This window comes from Anser cygnoides, chromosome 2, assembly GCF_040182565.1.
Source record: "Anser cygnoides isolate HZ-2024a breed goose chromosome 2, Taihu_goose_T2T_genome, whole genome shotgun sequence".
NCBI classification, from domain to species: domain Eukaryota; kingdom Metazoa; phylum Chordata; class Aves; order Anseriformes; family Anatidae; genus Anser; species Anser cygnoides.
The window spans coordinates 133,188,554-133,206,391 of NC_089874.1; the positions used below are offsets into that span (position 1 = coordinate 133,188,554).

Genomic DNA, 17,838 nt, shown 5'->3' on the forward strand with positions numbered 1-17,838 from the left:
GTCAGGAGAGGCAGCGCGGGTTCCCATCCTAATCCTGCCCTGACCTCCGCGCCGAGCCTGAGAACCTGTCAGAAAGGTGCTCTCACAGCACAAGACAGCGAGCAGCAGCTGCGTGTGCTCAGCAGGCTGCAGACGGGGTTTTTTTGGGGGCCTTTTTTTTGCCTTTTTTTTTTTGAACTGTCATTCGGCGTACACGTAGCACGACGCTCACACGTGCACATCCTCACTCCTGTCGAGCAGGAGCTGCCAAGCTCAGCTCTTCACAAGCTCAGAAGCTGCTCAAGCCCAGATCTAGGCGAAGGCCAAGGGTCTCTAATCTAAAAACACAGGCAGAACACTTGCATCCACCTTGCACGTGGGCCGTGAAGCACAGAAGGTATTTAATGGTATTTCCAAATCCAATTACTTGTAGGTATTTGACAGCATTTATCCTTTTATTTAATTAACAAAAGAAAGCATTAAGCTTTTTTTTTTTTTTTCCCCCATGAAAATGAAGAAAATGAATTGGAAAAGTACATGAATAATGAAAGAAAACAGGAAAAAAGCTTATTTAATTGTGCTAAAGTAGTCACTAAAACGTAACTATGTGGCAGAGTATCCAAGCCATCTTTAATTGGAGAGTGTGATTGTTTTTTCAAGTACAAAGTGGAGAGAGAAAGGAAAAATATATATTTTTTACTCTAACTGAGATGCAAGGCATACTTAAATATAATAGTAACTTACAGCAAAAGTGACCCAACACAGCAGGAATGCCTTTGAATTCGGCATTCCTTCAGACCAAGCAACCTCAGCCCACTCGAGTAGGCATGGCCTGTCCACGAAGGCTCAAACTCCTAAATTCACTGGAGGACAGCAATGTCTGCTTGCAGACCAGCAATGGCTGTGATCTATCACTATCATACTCTGGTCACCAAGCTGACTCTCTGATCCCCAGTGAGCTCCTCAGAGCAGCCTGATTTTCTAAGAGAGGAATAAAAAGGAATTCAAATGTGATCACTGCTCCCAGAAAGCTACTTCTGAAACCAGGAGGCTGGAAAACGGTGTGCGTTTTTTGGTTTGAGTTACTAGAACAGAATTTACAGAATTGCTCAGCATACTAAACAGCCTTATCAGTCTTGCTTACAGTTCGCTGCAGGACCTAGCACCATGCACTGCAAAGACCTATCCTCACCACAAGGATCCAAAAATTGCCTTTGCTATCATGATCCCTTCTTCCACCACCAATTAAACAAATTGTCAAGTTTCCCTCAGTTCAATCCTTGCATACACAAGGAAATACTGAACAATCCTAAAGGGATTTCAGTCTAACTTTGCCAATTTGACCCATGTGTTTCTCTGATTTTGTACCAATGGCATGTTTCCAGGTTGGAAAAGACGATATTTATGACAGTGAAGAAAAACGTCTCCGTTACAGTTACAAAAGTCACACCTGCACTAAGGTCCCACATAAAATGTAAAAGAATATATATTGATAGCCATAACTGGATATGGGAAAAAAACAAGTCATGTCATAACTGATACATAAATACATCTTTATTAAATTAGACAAGTGGATTACTTTTTCTGAAGTAATTTTCAGACACACAGCTTTCTTACTGTTTCTCAAAGGTACTACTGCTTAGATGACAAAAAGGATAGGTATCCTCTAAACTGCGGGAAGTGAGGATAATACTTTGAATTCCACCTCCTCCTCTCTCTCCCATAAACAGCCTTTTCCTCCTAATTTCTGGGACTCCCAATTTCAAACCAGCCAGACTCAATTTCCCATCTTTCAGGGTTACAGGAGAGAGGTAGCAATCAGGCTCTTAGACGGCATCATCATCACTTCTCTGGCCATCAAGTTACTTGGGGGAAACAACATCCACAAGTTCCTCAGCAAAACAAGTAACCATGACATGAAAACCATCATTCGAACACCACAGTGACTTATAAAGCACTGCACTCCAAAATCTTTGACTCTTGGACTTAGACGTGTTTCAAGATACGGGACTTGGATATACAAAAGATCATCTAGTGGGCAAATTTCTAAAATTTAAAGGTATTTTTGCAGAGGAAACACATGGAGTTATTTACTTCCAAATGAAAATTTAACTCTCCGAGGCACAGACTGTCTCCTGAGGCCACTCCATACACATGACAAGAGTGCCTCCTCAAGCAAGAATCACTTGAGGCACACCCTTTTGTTTCAAACACAAACTGCATTACTTCAGCTGGGGCTCCCTCTGTGAAGCAAACTGCACAAATGAGATATGAATTAAAATCTGCAAAAGCAAAATTCCATATGAAATATTACTCCTGGGAAAAGGAAACAGAAACAAAGGATGGATTGCATGTGACAGATGTTAGTCATGCCTCTTACTGCATTGCTGGAATGTGCATCAGCGTGCGGCGATGGGTGCAGGAGATGGGACCTACCCAGGAAAAAATCCCGCTGTCCCTGATCTGCAGAAGGATGTGGGCGAAACTTTGCTTTTAATACTCAGAGCGCAGTTGGGATCATTATGCCATCTTACTTAACCAATATTCAAAATGACTAAAACCTTACTGGAATAGGTTTGTGTACTGTGAGTGGCTGAGCCCCAATAGCTGATGATACAACATGGGGCTCACTGCTACCAATGGTCCATAAAACACTTGTTATAACTCTGTGTAAAAAGTTCTGGGCTTGGGAGCAACAGTGAGCACAGATGACCTCTGTTAAATAAAGAAGTGTTCTTGCCATAGATGTGAATCCTGAGTAGGTATGCAGACTATTTGTTTCCAACTAGGGATTTTTAACAGCCCGGCTATTAACTAAACTACAAGCTGCCTTTCTTATATATCAAAATTTTGACTGTATTTTTTTTTCTTAAACCTAGAAGTTACCCGATTTACTGATATGAACATTGGAGAAAGATTTTATACTTTTGCCAGTACTTGCCACATAGTTCACTACATATAATTCATTATATATAATTAATACTTTCTTGTGATTAAAGTCAGCTACAAAATAAACTTCAGTGAAATTAAAATTTGTACCTTCAAATCAAGAAAGAGAGAATACCAGAATCCGAGATACTCTGTTAAGGAAATGATTGATTGATAAATGCTATACTGCCAGCTGGCCCAGGTGTCTGCCTTCACAAAGAGGCCATACCACTGTTCACATAAATATCATCATTTGTCAATTTGTAGCTGACAGGTGCCTATTTCAAACCCCATTAAAACAAAAGCATTCTTAGCTGTTTCTTAACAGAAATTGTTCTGCCAACTGCAGGATGCAAAAAGCTAAAATAAACTATTCAGGTAGATGCTAGCCACACTGCTAGATTGCACGTCACCTGCATTAATTGTCAGTTTGACCAGTCAGAAAACTATGAGTACATTTGCTATTTCAAGGGGGAAATAACTGACTTTTCTGCGGGGAGGCTGGGGGAAAGTATCTGCGGGTTTTTCTTTACAAAGTTTAATTTTCTGAAACCTCACTTTTATTGACTGGGTAATTATATTTTTATCTCCTTTCCTCGTCAAACAATAGCAACTTCTTATTTCATATTCACACAGAAACAGAGTAGTGTTCTTGTTCTCCATCTGCTGGCATCACAGCAGCAGTTGACCAGGATTTCCACAATACCCACAGTGCTGATAAAGCAGCAAGGAAGAGCAAGGAAACAGATGCAAAGGTTTTATCCCACACTCCTTACTATTAATATTTGATGAAGCTGTGTCTGTAATGAAATGAAAGCAGACATAACAGAACCAGAAATAATCCCAAAACTAATCAGACAGAAAATATGCAGGTGATGACCTGGGCTTTACGACAGCAAAGAATTTGCTGCTTTAATCATACTCACTTCTTCTGAGTAAATTTACTTTAGAATGGAAATCTGTTAGCAATGCTATTTATTTTTATTTATTACATCATTCTTTTGATCACCATTGATTTATATAATTGATACCACATTACTGATCTCATAGCTTACATTGTGTCATACCCTGCAGTCCTTCTACTTGACCCAAGCTTTAACTTCAAATTAATCTCCTACACAGCCCCCACCCCAAGAGTGGGTATCTAAGCAGTTTCTAATAACCAGCACAGGGAGCCTAAATTCTTTTTAAAAGCAAACCCCAAATCTGAAGTTGTATATGTATTTTTCACCTTTGCAAGTAAATGTCCTGTGCCTGTAAGCGCAGTAAAATGAGGTCGTTTCACTTGTCAGTGATCTATAACCTGCAGTATGATTAAATTTCCAGTGGGATCAGTCCAAAGAAACAGTTTCTTCAACTTCCTCAACCAGCCCTGTACCACACAGCATTGCTCAGACTCTGCACAAGAATGACACAGTTGCCAAGAAAAAGGTTGCTTTTAAAGAACACTAATAATGATTACCAACACTCTTTTACGTCTTCACACATCTCATTTCCCACTCGCTGGATTTACCTGAAATCATGGTTTCCTCTCCCCCTGCCCAGAGCACTGGGTATATTAGGAGAGAGACACGACCTTCTCTGGATGGAGCACCCACAGCCCCTCCAGTTTCTATGTGGAATAAGAGGCAGCCCTCAACCCTCCTGCCTCACTTCTCGGTGGGAAACCTAACAGCGATGGTGTAACTGGGATCGGATGGTTTGCTGCGAGGCTAAAAGTAGCAAAACTGCAAGCCTCTACCACTCCGATACAGTTTTCTTGAATATCCAGAAGTTTTCAGAAGGTCCCTGACCAGGGAATCATAAAAGAAGCCACCCCTGCAAAGAACACTACGTTAAGTTGTCATGGTGTCAGAAGGACAATCATCACCTAGACCCATATAAGGTGGAAGACAGGAAATGAAGAAAAACATGGTTAATTTTCTCAATAAAGGGAAATCGTCATTGAAATCCCACAGGAATCTTATCATAGAATCATTTAGGTTGGAAAAAAACTGTAAGACCATCAGGTCCAACCATTAACCTAGCACTGCCAATACTAATAGTGCTATTTGTATACAGTCTCCCCCCAGAATTAATAAAGAGGTTATAACGTTTGCTCACTATACTATTTACGTTAGTCAAAAGTAAAGCTGGCTGCAAAAAGCTGTGTAAGCAGCTCACAGAACAGCACGGATGGGACATGTGCAGCCCAGCAATGTCCTTGTAGAAAGCTGCACTGCTCTCTGGTTGAGTGATGGACGTCCTGGTCTGGTCACGTCCCCCCTCCGGGTCTGTCTGTTTCATGTGTCCCTGATGGCCAGGAGACACCCCTCCTGGGCCAGCCATGCCACCCTCCCCGTTGTGACATGGGCCGCCACCGATGTTCTGCCCACTGTGACATGGCCACCACATCACCAGGGAGGTGCCAGGAGCTGGTGGCTGCCTGCTGTGATATGGCCACCACATCACCAGGGCTGCTGTAGCACTGAGACATGGCTGTCACCTTCCACCATTCAGGCAAGAAGAAATAATCACATAAAATAATAATAATAATAATAATAATAATAATAATAATAATAATAATAATAATCATCATCAACTGATAACTCTGGGGAGGGAAATTAAGTAGCTGTAGCAGCAATTTAAAGAACAGAAGCTCAGGAAAGGTTAAAGGAGAATTAAAAGTGGCAGGTCCTATCCACTTCCCAGTTTTAAAGACTCGTGCTGTTGCCTGTTGTTGGGAATTGTGGGCTTGAAGGCTAAGTTGGGGAAGAAAAATGCAAGTCAAGTTGGCTGCAGGTAATATTTCATACCTTTGGCATTAAAGACATCTGTGGGGACATTCAGTGTGAACTGTAAAGACTTGCATCTTTCTCTCCCTTTCTCTCCCTGACACAAAGCGTGTATCCTGTGATACACACTTCAGTGGGACACTGGAACAAAATGCATCTCCTTGGTACACTGCAAGCTATTACAGCCTCTTTAACTGTCAGGACAAGAGGCAATGGGCACAAACTGGAACACGGGAGGCTCCCTCTGAACACCAGAAGCACTTCTGTACTGTGAGGATGACAGGGCACTGGCACAGGTTGCCCAGAGAGGTGGTCTCCTCCTTGGAGATCTTCAACAGCCACCTGGACGTGGTCCTGGGCAGGCTGCTCTGGATGGCCCTGCTTGAGCAGGGGTGGGACCAGGTGGCCTCCAGAGGTCCCTGCCAAACTGTGATTCTGTGAAATGAAATTCAATACAGGTACGTGTGAAGTGATGCACACTGGGGAGAAACCATCCAAACTTTACATGCATAGTGCACTGACACTAAACTGATTGCTACCGATTAGGAACAAGATGGTATGGTTATGAGAAATGATTCTAAGCAAAACCTCAGATCAGACTCTGCTGCAGTCAAAAAGCGAAATGAGCATTTAGCTTTACATAAGAGAGAACTAAACCAAAAATATTTTATGCTACCACATAAAGTTATGACCTTAAAACTCGTCCTCTCTTATGAAAGGATACAGTTAAATTTGAAGGTGCTCTGAGAACAGTGGAAAAATATCTAGGTGTGTTCAGCCAAAAAATAAAGGTGTGAACAGGAATACATTTGAATCTCAGGTCATGGAAAGCACCAAGTGGATAAAACTATTTGCTACTTCTTCTGGCACAGGAACAAGTGGGCATTAAATAAAACGGGCATGACAAGCTAAGAAAAAGTAACCCCCTTTACCACACAGGCTGTGATACTCTGTCATACGTTACTCTGGAGGCTAGAAAAGTTGGCAGAAGTTCAAGGAGTGTTTTTCTGGGGCATGGAAATCAGCAGAGGGCTACTGAATGTGAGGGTACCGCCTCGAGCTCAGGGAGCCCCTGCAGTCACAAGCTGCTGGACCCTGAAAGACAATTTGGGAAAGCACTGCTACATCACTGCCTCGTCCTTAAAGCACTGCCCACTGCTGGCAACTGGGCACTACACGAGGTATTCCTGTCTTACCCAAAATAGCTGTTTTTACATTCTGGTTTCTGCCACCAGAAGGCTTGGGCAACCACAGGGAGAGCCTCTGGGGATCCCAGCTCAGCCTCCACGGAGGCTGGAGGGAGTGGGATTCAGCAGGAGCTGGAGTCCTCAGGCCGAAATCCCTCGCTTTAGCCTCAGTTCTGTGTCTTGCAGCCATTCAAAAACAGCTTAAAAAACTCAATTATTTTCAAATACTTCCAGATATGAGTAAAAATGTTGTGACTTGAGGGAAGCAATGTTTTTAAAAGTTATCCTTACATTTAAAGTGCAATACACGAAGACCACGTATCTCATTGCTTACCTGAAAGCCAAACTTACTCACTGTAAAGGAAAACACAGATGCCCTGGACATTCTCTGTTGTACAAACAAATATGAAAAAAATTTAAAAAATCATTGGTTTAAAAAAGCTAATCCACGAAAATAAGTCTGGATCTAAAATGAAGGTAATTCAGAAAAGAGTTCTTCTTTCTTCTTTCCAGGAATGTTATCTTACTTTAATTTTTATGAAGCTCTTTTTTGCTCGCACAGCCTCTTTCACGTGAGGTAATAAAAACCTAAGCAGTGACTGAAAATTGCATACTCAACAAACTGTCATTGCTTTCACTTATTTACATGGATTAAAATGCATGCAACTGGGCCAGCCCTTGTTTTAACATAATTTATTAAAAACCAACAGATCCCACGACAACAATGTGCATTTTCTGTCACTGAATAACTGTAGGACAGTTTTTCCAGAGCTAATCCTTTTATCTCGATGTTATCCGCTCAATAACATACTTTATTCACAGAAAACACACCACAATATTATGACTGACTTTCACCTGACATGAGAGGAGGCCATACTTAGCGTCAGTACCTCAATGCATTAAAAGCGCGCTTGCTGAACAGCCTAAAAGGCCACAGAAGTTTCTTTTGACCAGTGACTGATCTGTAAGGACCACAGGATATCAGAGATACTCTAAGACAACGAAAGGAAGGCAGGCTGCGGCAGCAGCCCCGATCCAGCACGTTTTATGACGCCCAAGGCAGCATGGTTTGTCTCATCACCAGGCCTACGAAATCCTCCGAACAAAAGGACAGGCTCCCTGGTTCCTAGGGAGACTGAAGGAGGACAGGGGTGACAGAAAAAAGGGAGCTCCATAAATCACCATTGTGTGAAGGGTGGAAAAAAAATCAACACTGATCCGAAAAAAATTTACATTTTTCAGTTATCGGGTTAGAAGTAGATGTGGTAATGCAGAACAGCAGGGAGCTCGAGACGTCACGCCGTCCGTCCTGCACCCATCTGGGGGGCCGGGCCAGCTCCATGCACAGCACTGCCTTCTGGCACGCATCCCTGTGTGACAACATAAAACCTCCACGTTCTGCTCTGCAGAACTACTACTGCCTACTATTTGACCCCCACTTGTACAGATGATTTCTCCGTATGTCCAACAGATCGCAATGGTACCTTCTGATTACCTTTTTTTCTTTTCCAGACCCTTTCTCCAACTCATCTATTTAATTTTGAAACCTAGGGCCAAACCTTTAAACTGTTGTTTAAAGGAACTGGAACTGAACTCTCAGCTTGGCGTCACTTACACATTGAATGAGCACTCGCTGTATTCCATTAGGGAAATGCTGGTAGCTACCATTAATCCAAGACAACCTCCTAGGGAAGCAAACTCTACATATCTTTTCATTTAGACAATGAACTACGCACTGTTAATGATACAGTATGGTTCTACAACCAATTTGGCACTTATTGTATAGCTCCTGCCTTCCTAGGTTGACAAAAACACTGATGTCAAGATTACGACGTGCATGGTTTCTCTTCTGTCCAAAAAAGCTTTCAAACATCCCCCTATTTTTTTAAAATAAAATTATTTTTAAAAAGTTAACAAATCCATGACTGCTACTCACCTTTTTCCATGCTTTTGCAAGACATAAGGTAATAAAGGAAATGATTTAATTTACTTATAGAAAAATAAATTACAGCTATCACACAGTCAGTGACATTATACCTCTAGAAGTTTACTGACACTGATGATCGGCTGAATGAGTTTCTATTTTATTTAAAAATGAATTAGATTAAATGTAGCTTTTCAAACTCCAGCCTTTTTAATTTTGCTTTCCTTGCTCCAACTATCAGATTTTAAACAGAAAATGCCCTTGACAGGAAAGAATCCATTTTCTTTGTGGACAAGGGCCTGCAGTCCAAGTGCTATATAAAATACTGTGCAATTACACAACAGTGCCGAAGATCAAGTGTTGAATTTTCTACCTCTGACCTCACTTCCCCTTAACTGAAGTCACCAAATTACAATGTACAGCTACTACACAAAGCACAGCTCTGTGAGGCCCAAATCTGCCCAGCTTTATATGCTGTGAAGCCTCATTGAAGCTAAAATGGTGCTAAAAATTTAAATCATAATACAAAGATAGTGTCCATATGTGTTTGAAGTACTTGAGTTTGGTCTAGAATGGTACCATGCTCATTTACACCACTAGACATATTTATTTAGTCTTTGAGCTGCATATAACGCAACACAACACACAGAGGAACCACCACATTTGATCTTTGGTCATAAAATACAAAAGCATAAAGCATACTGCAGAAAGTACACCAGCTCTTTCCCCACAGATGCTTGCTGATGCTAAATGCCCGCACTACCTGCAGGATCTTGATTCCTACTTCATTCTTGCAAATTCTTGCGCCTCGTTTTAACGTGTCAAAGGTACGTGGAGATGGCAGAAAGATGGGTTCCTCACTCACCGTTAACTTTTACAAACCCACATAACTACAATTCCACAAAACAAGAAACATGAAAATGCCCAATGACCACTGCAATGTAATAGTCTAACTTATTTGTTCTTGGCCGCAATTCGACTGCCACCATCCCCTGTTTAGTTGAACTGGAAATAAAATACATAATCCAAGAAATAATATCTGAATTGAATAAATTTACATATAAATGTACAAATGCATGCATATAATTTTCAGACACAATAATTGTAATTCTAATAATACTCATGCAAATGGTTTCCCTACAATGCATATAATAAAATGGGTAAATCTAGCTCCCAGACATGTACATCTCACAAGCAAATATTTTTCCAAACACTTTTCTCTTCAAGACATTTTTAAATTCAACCTCATTCGTTACCATATTTTACAAGCTAAGGCTCAAATATGAACCTTTCTTCCTGGCTTATGAGGATCACAAACAAAGGAGTTTTATTAAAAAGAATGACATTAACCACTGAAAATATCAGTGATATGCATGTGCTATATAGCTAATTTCAAGTAATTTAGATGTGGAACTTTTCATTGTAAATATTAACTAAGCATTCTAATAAACATATTCCAATGGTATAACTTAATTGATCCTCAACAGGCCTTTCATAAACCAACTGCTCTCAGATAACTGGGTCAAACTGCTATTTTTACAAGTGTGTAAATAAATACAGATTTACACAGACCTGTTACATTCCTTAGAATAAACAGGCACGCATGCAAACTATCTACAATAATACATTTGAGTGTTGACTTTGCTCCTCTATTTAGATCTAAAATAATAGCACAAACATTTGGAAAAGCAGAGCGGATCATTGACTATCCAAATATTTCTCCTACAAAACAAATGCAGAAAATGTAAACACTCGCAGGGCAGAGTATAATTAACTTGGCTGGAGCTGCGTGCACTCAGGACCAGTCTGGTCAGAAGAAAACATTTTCATGCTGAAGGACACCATCCGTTCTCCTGTGCACTTTCTTAGGATGGAATAACACATGTTTTCGCCTCAATGGGCAGGGAAGAGAGGCTTCCACTATCCATGGGTGTATGTTCCTATTGAAACACCAAAGGGTTGTGCTTATGTCTCAAAGACATAACACAGGTGGGTCATTCCTTGTATTCCAGTCAGGAGCACTGCGTGGATGAGTCTTCACTGCCTTTCTGTTTTTTCACAAGACCCAAAATTCTTCACTATCTGTGCCCACCATAAACTGAAGTAGATCACCTTCTTCAAGCGGGAAGACCTAAGCTGGTAGTGTTCCCCTCCACAGAGAAGGTCCCTGGGTTCTGCAGCAGCCCATATGGTAACGGAGTGCTGTGGAAACAGGCCCTTTTTCTTCTCTACGGGGTGGACTTTCTCTGCTGGAAGCTTCCAGCGGGTTCCTCTGAAACGATGCGTGATCCCACGCAAAAAGGCACACTTGCGAGGAGGTAGCATAAAACAGGGAATAATCTTTCTAGGGTCATCATCATCTTATTCCAACAAGTTTTTACCGGTTCACCCTGCAGACTGTAATCACACCTAACTTTTAGGCTTCTCTTCATACAACCATGATCTACTCCAACAGTGCAGAACTGGTTTGTAAGGGCACCTGTGAGACATGCCAGGGCCAACACCAGCACCGGCACTCTGCAGCCACTCAACAGGGAATTGCAGAGCCACAGACCTGAGAAACACTCCCGTGAGATGCTGGAGCACCAGGTTTCTGTTACGCACAAAACCTGCCGGGATTAAATTACTATTCAGCACCTAACTAATTAGAAGGGCTTCAGCTCTGCTGCGACCTGCAGCAGCAACTCCAGCATGATTTACTGAGTGCTACAGAGTCCCACCGAAGTGACTAGGGTCTACCTGGACTTCTAGAGATATATATAAGCATGTTTTTGATGCGTTCTTGTTACTTATTATTAAATATTAAGACTAGTAAGGACTATTTTTCCTACTAAGGTTGTGTAAATGCAATCACACCTCAGAAGGAAATGACCTCCAGGCCTTCCCAGAATTGATTTTGGCATTGAATTTCCAATGAAATTCAGGGAGAGATGGAAGAGCCTAACTACTGTTTGCACCTCTTCAAACTCCCTCAGACTTACAGTACATTTTTCCTCATTTCAAATACAGGTATGAGGCACGTTGACATTCACACAGACCCCAAGAAGCAGCCTTACAATTTCTGTTCTACATATAAAAAAAAACTGGTGAAATACATGCTTTTCTACACACTTTAGAACCATAACCAGCTTGAGGAGTAGTACTTCCCCTGCTGTCTCTCTGAATATACGTCTACATACACACAGTGTTATCGGGTCAATTTTATCACAAGCCTCTCTCTCTTTATTTCTCGTTGTAAGATCCAGCAACCAAGTCCTGAAACTACACATAGTTTTATTGTTTGGTTTTAAATAACAAGTTTGGTGTTAATTTAACCTGTATGATTCACTTGTCCATACTGTGACAATATATGCTTAACTGGGCCGGTTTATACTATATTTTTCCCTCCAAATATTATTGTTGGACTACAAGTAAGCTGCAATCTTGGGAAAACAGTATAAATTAATAATTCCTACAAATAAACCATCAATACTATTTTTAAAAATGTGGTAATTCCCAACTGGAAAAGCATCGCTACAGATTATCAATGTTTTAAAATCTTCTCAGCCTCAAACTTCGAATTGTCCCATTTACCCGTTTTAAGGCAAATATTCTGCTCATTCTCGACAGTTTGCAACAGATTTGCTCTTTAGTTTTAACTAGCCCCTCCTTTAAGTGCAGGCTGCTATGTGCAGCAAGTCGCTGAGAAAGCTACTTTCATTGACAGGTATCTCCCCCACTCCCCGCATCCTTTCTTTTTAAGGATATAATGGCGAAGCTGGATGGGAAAATGCTCGGCCGCTTTGTTTCAGGTCTGGACAGCATCTTGCTTTCCCACAACAGGTAGGCACAAGCACAGACCGCTGCTGAATGCATGAGACCTTGCCAGAGGCTCCAACCACCAGCGACTGCTGCTGTCTCAGGCACAGCATATTTTCTGCTGCCCGTGGCTCTTTGCCAAGCTTTAATTAAGACACTTCAGCATGTCAGAGTGTTAACCCTCTACTGCACCTACCTCTTCTCTAGGAGAAACCAAAGTGTAAGCATCCTCCTAGAAATAGCTGAGGAAATTTCACATCGCCAGTACTGTGAGGGATCCAAGCCCTCCACATTTTTACACCAACAAATCTATAAATTAAGATGAATTAATCAGATAGTTGGCACTATTATTTTTATCAGTATTTCTTAAATTGAGTTATGTCTAAGAGTTCATCCTGCATGGATTTGATGTGTAGTGCTGTGTTTATGCTCCTTCAAAGAAAAAAAGAAGGGTATCAAATCTTCAAGAAGTAGTAATTTCTTTAACAAAATAAAGGAGGAATAGTTTGTTGGAAATTCTTTACTTTCTGAGTAGTATTTTGTTGCATTCTTGAAGGCTGTACAGCAGCAATTTTTTCATTAGGGAACTGAGGAACCAGAACTGCATTTCTGTATTACAAGAGACGAAATGTGAACAACGTTTGCTGATCTATCAATACTATCTATTGGTCTCACGCAAAGGACAACAGCCACCAAGCTGAATGGGGGGAAGCTGTGACAATAGTCAGAGGGGGTAAAAGGAAGCTCATGTTGAGGCTGACTGGTACCGATTGTAATCTATATTTTCATGTTCCAAGAGTCTGTTTAATTGCTGCATCCTGCCTACATACGGAAATCTTCCCTAATGAAAAGCAATGCAAGTCACAATGTGACTGAGTGATGGAATAAGTTCACCTCACTCTAATAACTGGGGAAAAAAATAGCGTAACCTGAATGTGAGATATGTCTGCTTGCAACAAAACCTATACTGACAAGCCAACTGTTTGGAAGTTTTTAAAGCTACAAAAACATAAAAAAGTTAGTTAACTGACCGGCTACACGCATCTCATGGGATATTGCAAGACATACATAAGGCTGGCTTTAATTACTGTGGGGCAATGAAACTGGATTTTACACCATCTAAATGAGGTAATTTGTAAACCAACCCCACTTCTCTGCTCTTACTATGCATTAGCTCCCAGATTAGGAGAAAACGAACCATACTCCAAAGCCCCTGCTCATCTGATCTCAGTTGTACCGAATTCTTGCTTTGAAGTAAAGTTCTCTGCTTCAGACAGTATGTTAAATGTAAGACGGTACGTAAAATTTCAAATGTTTTGTGCTATTTTAGTTTTCTGCTGGGATAATCACACTTTTGAACCTGAAAAAAATGTATATAAGAAAAACAGTTAACATTCAGCTGTATTGCAAGTTCACAGAACCACGAATCATTTTCTACAGGCTGTACAAAGACAAATCCTAAGAAGAGCAGTGGTGACAGATTAGCCTATCGGTATTTTCCATTCTTACACTTCACTACTGTACTTTTATCACTGTAACCCAAAGAAGCTATTTATCAAAAAAGGACTGCCCCACACTGTACTATTAGAACTCAAAAGGTATGCCCTCAAATGTATTTTTAGAATCGTTATTTCAGTTTCCATAAAGTTCTTTTGAACTTCCAGAGGCAACGTGTGCCAAGTTTACTATTGTTTTTACACATAGGTTACGATATCCCAGGGCCCTTTGTTTAAACAAGCCAAATAATTTATGTTAGAAACCTTTATCTTCCTTATTTTCCTGCTTTGGTTCACACTTTATTCTCCTTCTAAGGAAGGTACACAAATTATGTCCATTTAGATTTTGGCTAGATGTGTGACATATATAAATTGCATATATATGCATCATATTTAGGGCTGACTTTACCAGAAGGTATACCAGTTTCAAAAAGAGTATTATTCATTTCCATTCCAATGAAAAAAAAAAAAAGAGATACTGATAGACAGCAATGTTGCATTGTGAATGAAGTCTCACATAACCTAGCTTGTGTTAAACTAAAATAGAAGCAGAGATATATTAAAATTTCATCATTAACTAATCCACTATATAAACAACCATCTTGAAAAAATCAGGCAGAATTTTTGTAAAAGGTATAATACGTTATTATCAGCTTTTCATTTGATGCATGCTGCTACCATGAAAGATAAAGGAAAATCTGCCAAGGGTTGATCAGAGACATCTTGTCTCCCATTTAACAGTAAGTATTTCAAGTATTACCACCTCAAAGAAAAAAGAAAACAATCATTACTCATTTCAACTGAAATTCTTTATGCTTATTTCTCTGTTTTTAATTCTGTAAGCAACCGCAGCTCCAAGAAAATGAATTAGACCAATGAAGTCACTACGGATTTTTCCTTTTGGGAGAACCTAAAACCCACATTGAGGTTGTTCTCTGAGAAAAGCGGCCACGATGTTAAATGAGCATATTGCATGCCAACAGGTAACCAGCTACCTTGAGCCTCAACCGGGCAATCAGTCTTCAGTGCGTATGTGAGAAATCTACACTCTCTTCTCTCTGACTAAAACTGGAATAAATTTGTCTACAATGCCTTGTCTGCTGAGGCACGGAACTGTACTACATATATTGTGCAAGGTTTCTCCATGATTCATTGATACTACTGCCTTAATGTTCCAAACCATTGAGAACATAATTATTTCTACATCTCGTTTTCAACTTTCCTTTTGTTATATACCTTTCAAAGGTACACGAATCCCACAGTGGTTAACACCTATTTCCGTAAGTCCAATGATGCATCTGAAGACAAGGACTCATCTTTGCCTCTTTGGAAAGTATAGTCTCGTAACTCCTTTTGAATTACCTTAAGAGTCAGAATTACAGCTGAGGTTTTGCAGGATGCACAGGGCATCCAAATTTGAGCACCTGAGTTAAAACTTTGCTCAAGTTTTACTTACTAGGCAGGGGGAACGGGAGAAACAAACAAACAAACAAAAAATTAACCAGGAAGCTTTCATTCTCTGCTGGGAATTCTCATCTCAAGGTCTTCTTGACATTTCACATCTGGAGTGAAACATATTTTTTTTAGTCACAATGTATTTTAAAGAGTGTAGAGCATTTACAGATTTCTATAGGATTAATCTTCAGTCTCATTTATGGCCTCTACAGATAACAGAGCTGAGGAGAACCCTTTTTTACATAGACTGCATCCTTTAGATAAATATTCTCTGGTCTTTCCTCACAGTAGAGAAAAACAGTGGATGCTGAAGAGGAAATACTCTGAGTATTTTATTTAAGTAAAGAAATGGGTGAATGGTTTAGGAGACACCTAACCTTCTAAGACTCTAGTATTTTTTATAAAGTTATAAGTCTACTGGAGAATGAAAACATAACATTTTCAGCATATTTGGAAAAACTGATCTTAATGTGCATGAAAAAAAGAATGTATATAGCCTGGGTATGTCCTAGAAAAGTCCCTAGGGAAGCTTATTCCTTTCTACAGCAATGAGTACTGAATAGCCACAGAGTAACATAATTTTGCAGATTCAAGCATAATTTAACTGTCTTTTGCTGGTAGATGGACTTGCTCTTCCCTTGTTCTGCCTAAGATGCTAACGCCAACTCATTTCTGGATACATTTGAATGATTTTTGGTTTTGGCTTTTTCACCACTGCTTCTTGCCTGCCATGTGAATGAATAACCAGCCCGCTGCTCAGGACCAGCAGACATGCCTTTGCAGGAGCGAGTTTCACACTTTGAGTAATTACAGCCCTCCCACAACGATGCAGGACTATAAAAGACATTTGCCGTGACACGGCTTTGCAGCACCTGCCCTCCCCAGCGCATTACGTTCCACACTGCAACAGCGTTTCTGAGCAGCCGGCTGCTAAGGACCTGCAGTAGGATGCGAATGCAAACAGAAGCAGCAAATCAGCCATTCCTGCAGGAGAGCGCTCGAAGTGGGGACTTATCGGCTGCCCTGCAGCCAGGGCACTGCCTCTGCTTGCAGCTCGGACGTGCCACTGAGGAATACCCTTCTCCCGTAATTTTTTTTGTGCGTTTTGTAGGGAGCTCTTCCCTCCCAGCAGAAGGGGGGCAGAGGGGAGGAGAGGATGTGTCAGACCAATTTACATGCAAATACTACTACGCATCCGCTCCAAAGCGCATTAAAAGAAAGCAGTTGCCCTAAAATATGGCCAGCGATGTTTTATTACCTTTGCACGCCTTACTGCTGGGTTTTGAAATGTTGGCTGGTGATAAAAAAGGCTTGTTATCTGGAAATCCTGGCAACCTGGCCTCTAAAGGCCACAGCCATTGTGATCATCTTGGTAAAAAGAAATCAATTCGCTACCGTGGTTGGTGTTTGCAGGGCTGTTCAGCTCTGGAAAAGGGGACTACTGAAGTATTTTGCAGACTCCTGACGTGAAACTGCACGGAGAGATGTGGAAGGCTGCAGAAACACACCAGCAACGGAGACTGGGCTTCTGCCAGCCTACGTGGGTAAGTGTCCGCTGCGGTGCCCTGTCAGCCTTGCCAATCCACCGTCTGCTTCTAGGTGATATCAATGTTCAGTGCTGGGGAGCCCAGAGCGTGTCTCCCCAGGGCGGCACGCCGATGCCAGCTGTGACCATGGAATTGCCTGCCCTGCCACTGCTCCTGGCCCAAGGGGTGCGGGAGGCTGCAAGCGAGCTGTGCCCAGCACCACGGCTGCATGGCCACCCAGTACCACTGACCTTATAAGCATGTTTAAGAACAGCCCTGTGGCACAAAGTCATGGAATCACAGAATGGTTTGGGTTGGAGTTGCCTGGGTTGGGTTGGGTTGCCTGCCATGGGCAGGGACACCTCCCACCAGACCAGGCTGCCCAAAGCCCCATCCAGCCTGGCCTTGAGCACCACCAGGGATGGGGCATCCACAGCTTCTCTGGCCAACCTGGGCCAGTGCCTCACCACCCTCACAGTATACAATTTCTTCCTTAAATCTAATCTAAATCTACCCTTTTTAGTTTAAAGCCATTCCCCTTTGTCCTATCACTACACTGCCTGACACAGAGTCCCTCTCCAGCCTGTAGGCCCCCTTTAGGCACTAGGCCGCTGTAAGGTCTCCCCAGAGCCTTCTCTTCTCCAGGCCGCACAGACCCAACTCCCTCAGCCTGTCTTCGTAGGAGAGGTGCTCCAGCCCTCTGATCAACCTCGTGGCCCTCCTCTGGACCCCCTCGTGTCTTTTTTGAGCTCCGTGGTCTTTTTTGTGCTC

The 17,838-nt window shown here is 41.6% G+C and overlaps 1 protein-coding gene and 1 long non-coding RNA gene across 3 annotated transcripts in view; one reads left to right on the plus strand and one right to left on the minus strand.

Moving 5' to 3' along the window:
- Nucleotides 1-17,838, minus strand: part of TPD52 (tumor protein D52) — a 129,084-nt gene that overhangs the window by 32,030 nt on the left and 79,216 nt on the right. The window lies entirely within an intron of this gene.
- Nucleotides 5,314-16,367, plus strand: LOC106030573 (uncharacterized). 2 transcript variants are annotated; one of them, XR_001203832.3, is made up of 5 exons: nucleotides 5,314-5,406; nucleotides 9,526-9,619; nucleotides 12,535-12,614; nucleotides 14,930-15,069; nucleotides 16,163-16,367. It is a non-coding gene; the product is annotated as an uncharacterized lncRNA (long non-coding RNA). The 2 variants fall into 2 exon arrangements; XR_010829733.1 differs by lacking the exons at nucleotides 14,930-15,069; nucleotides 16,163-16,367 and adding an exon at nucleotides 13,765-13,849.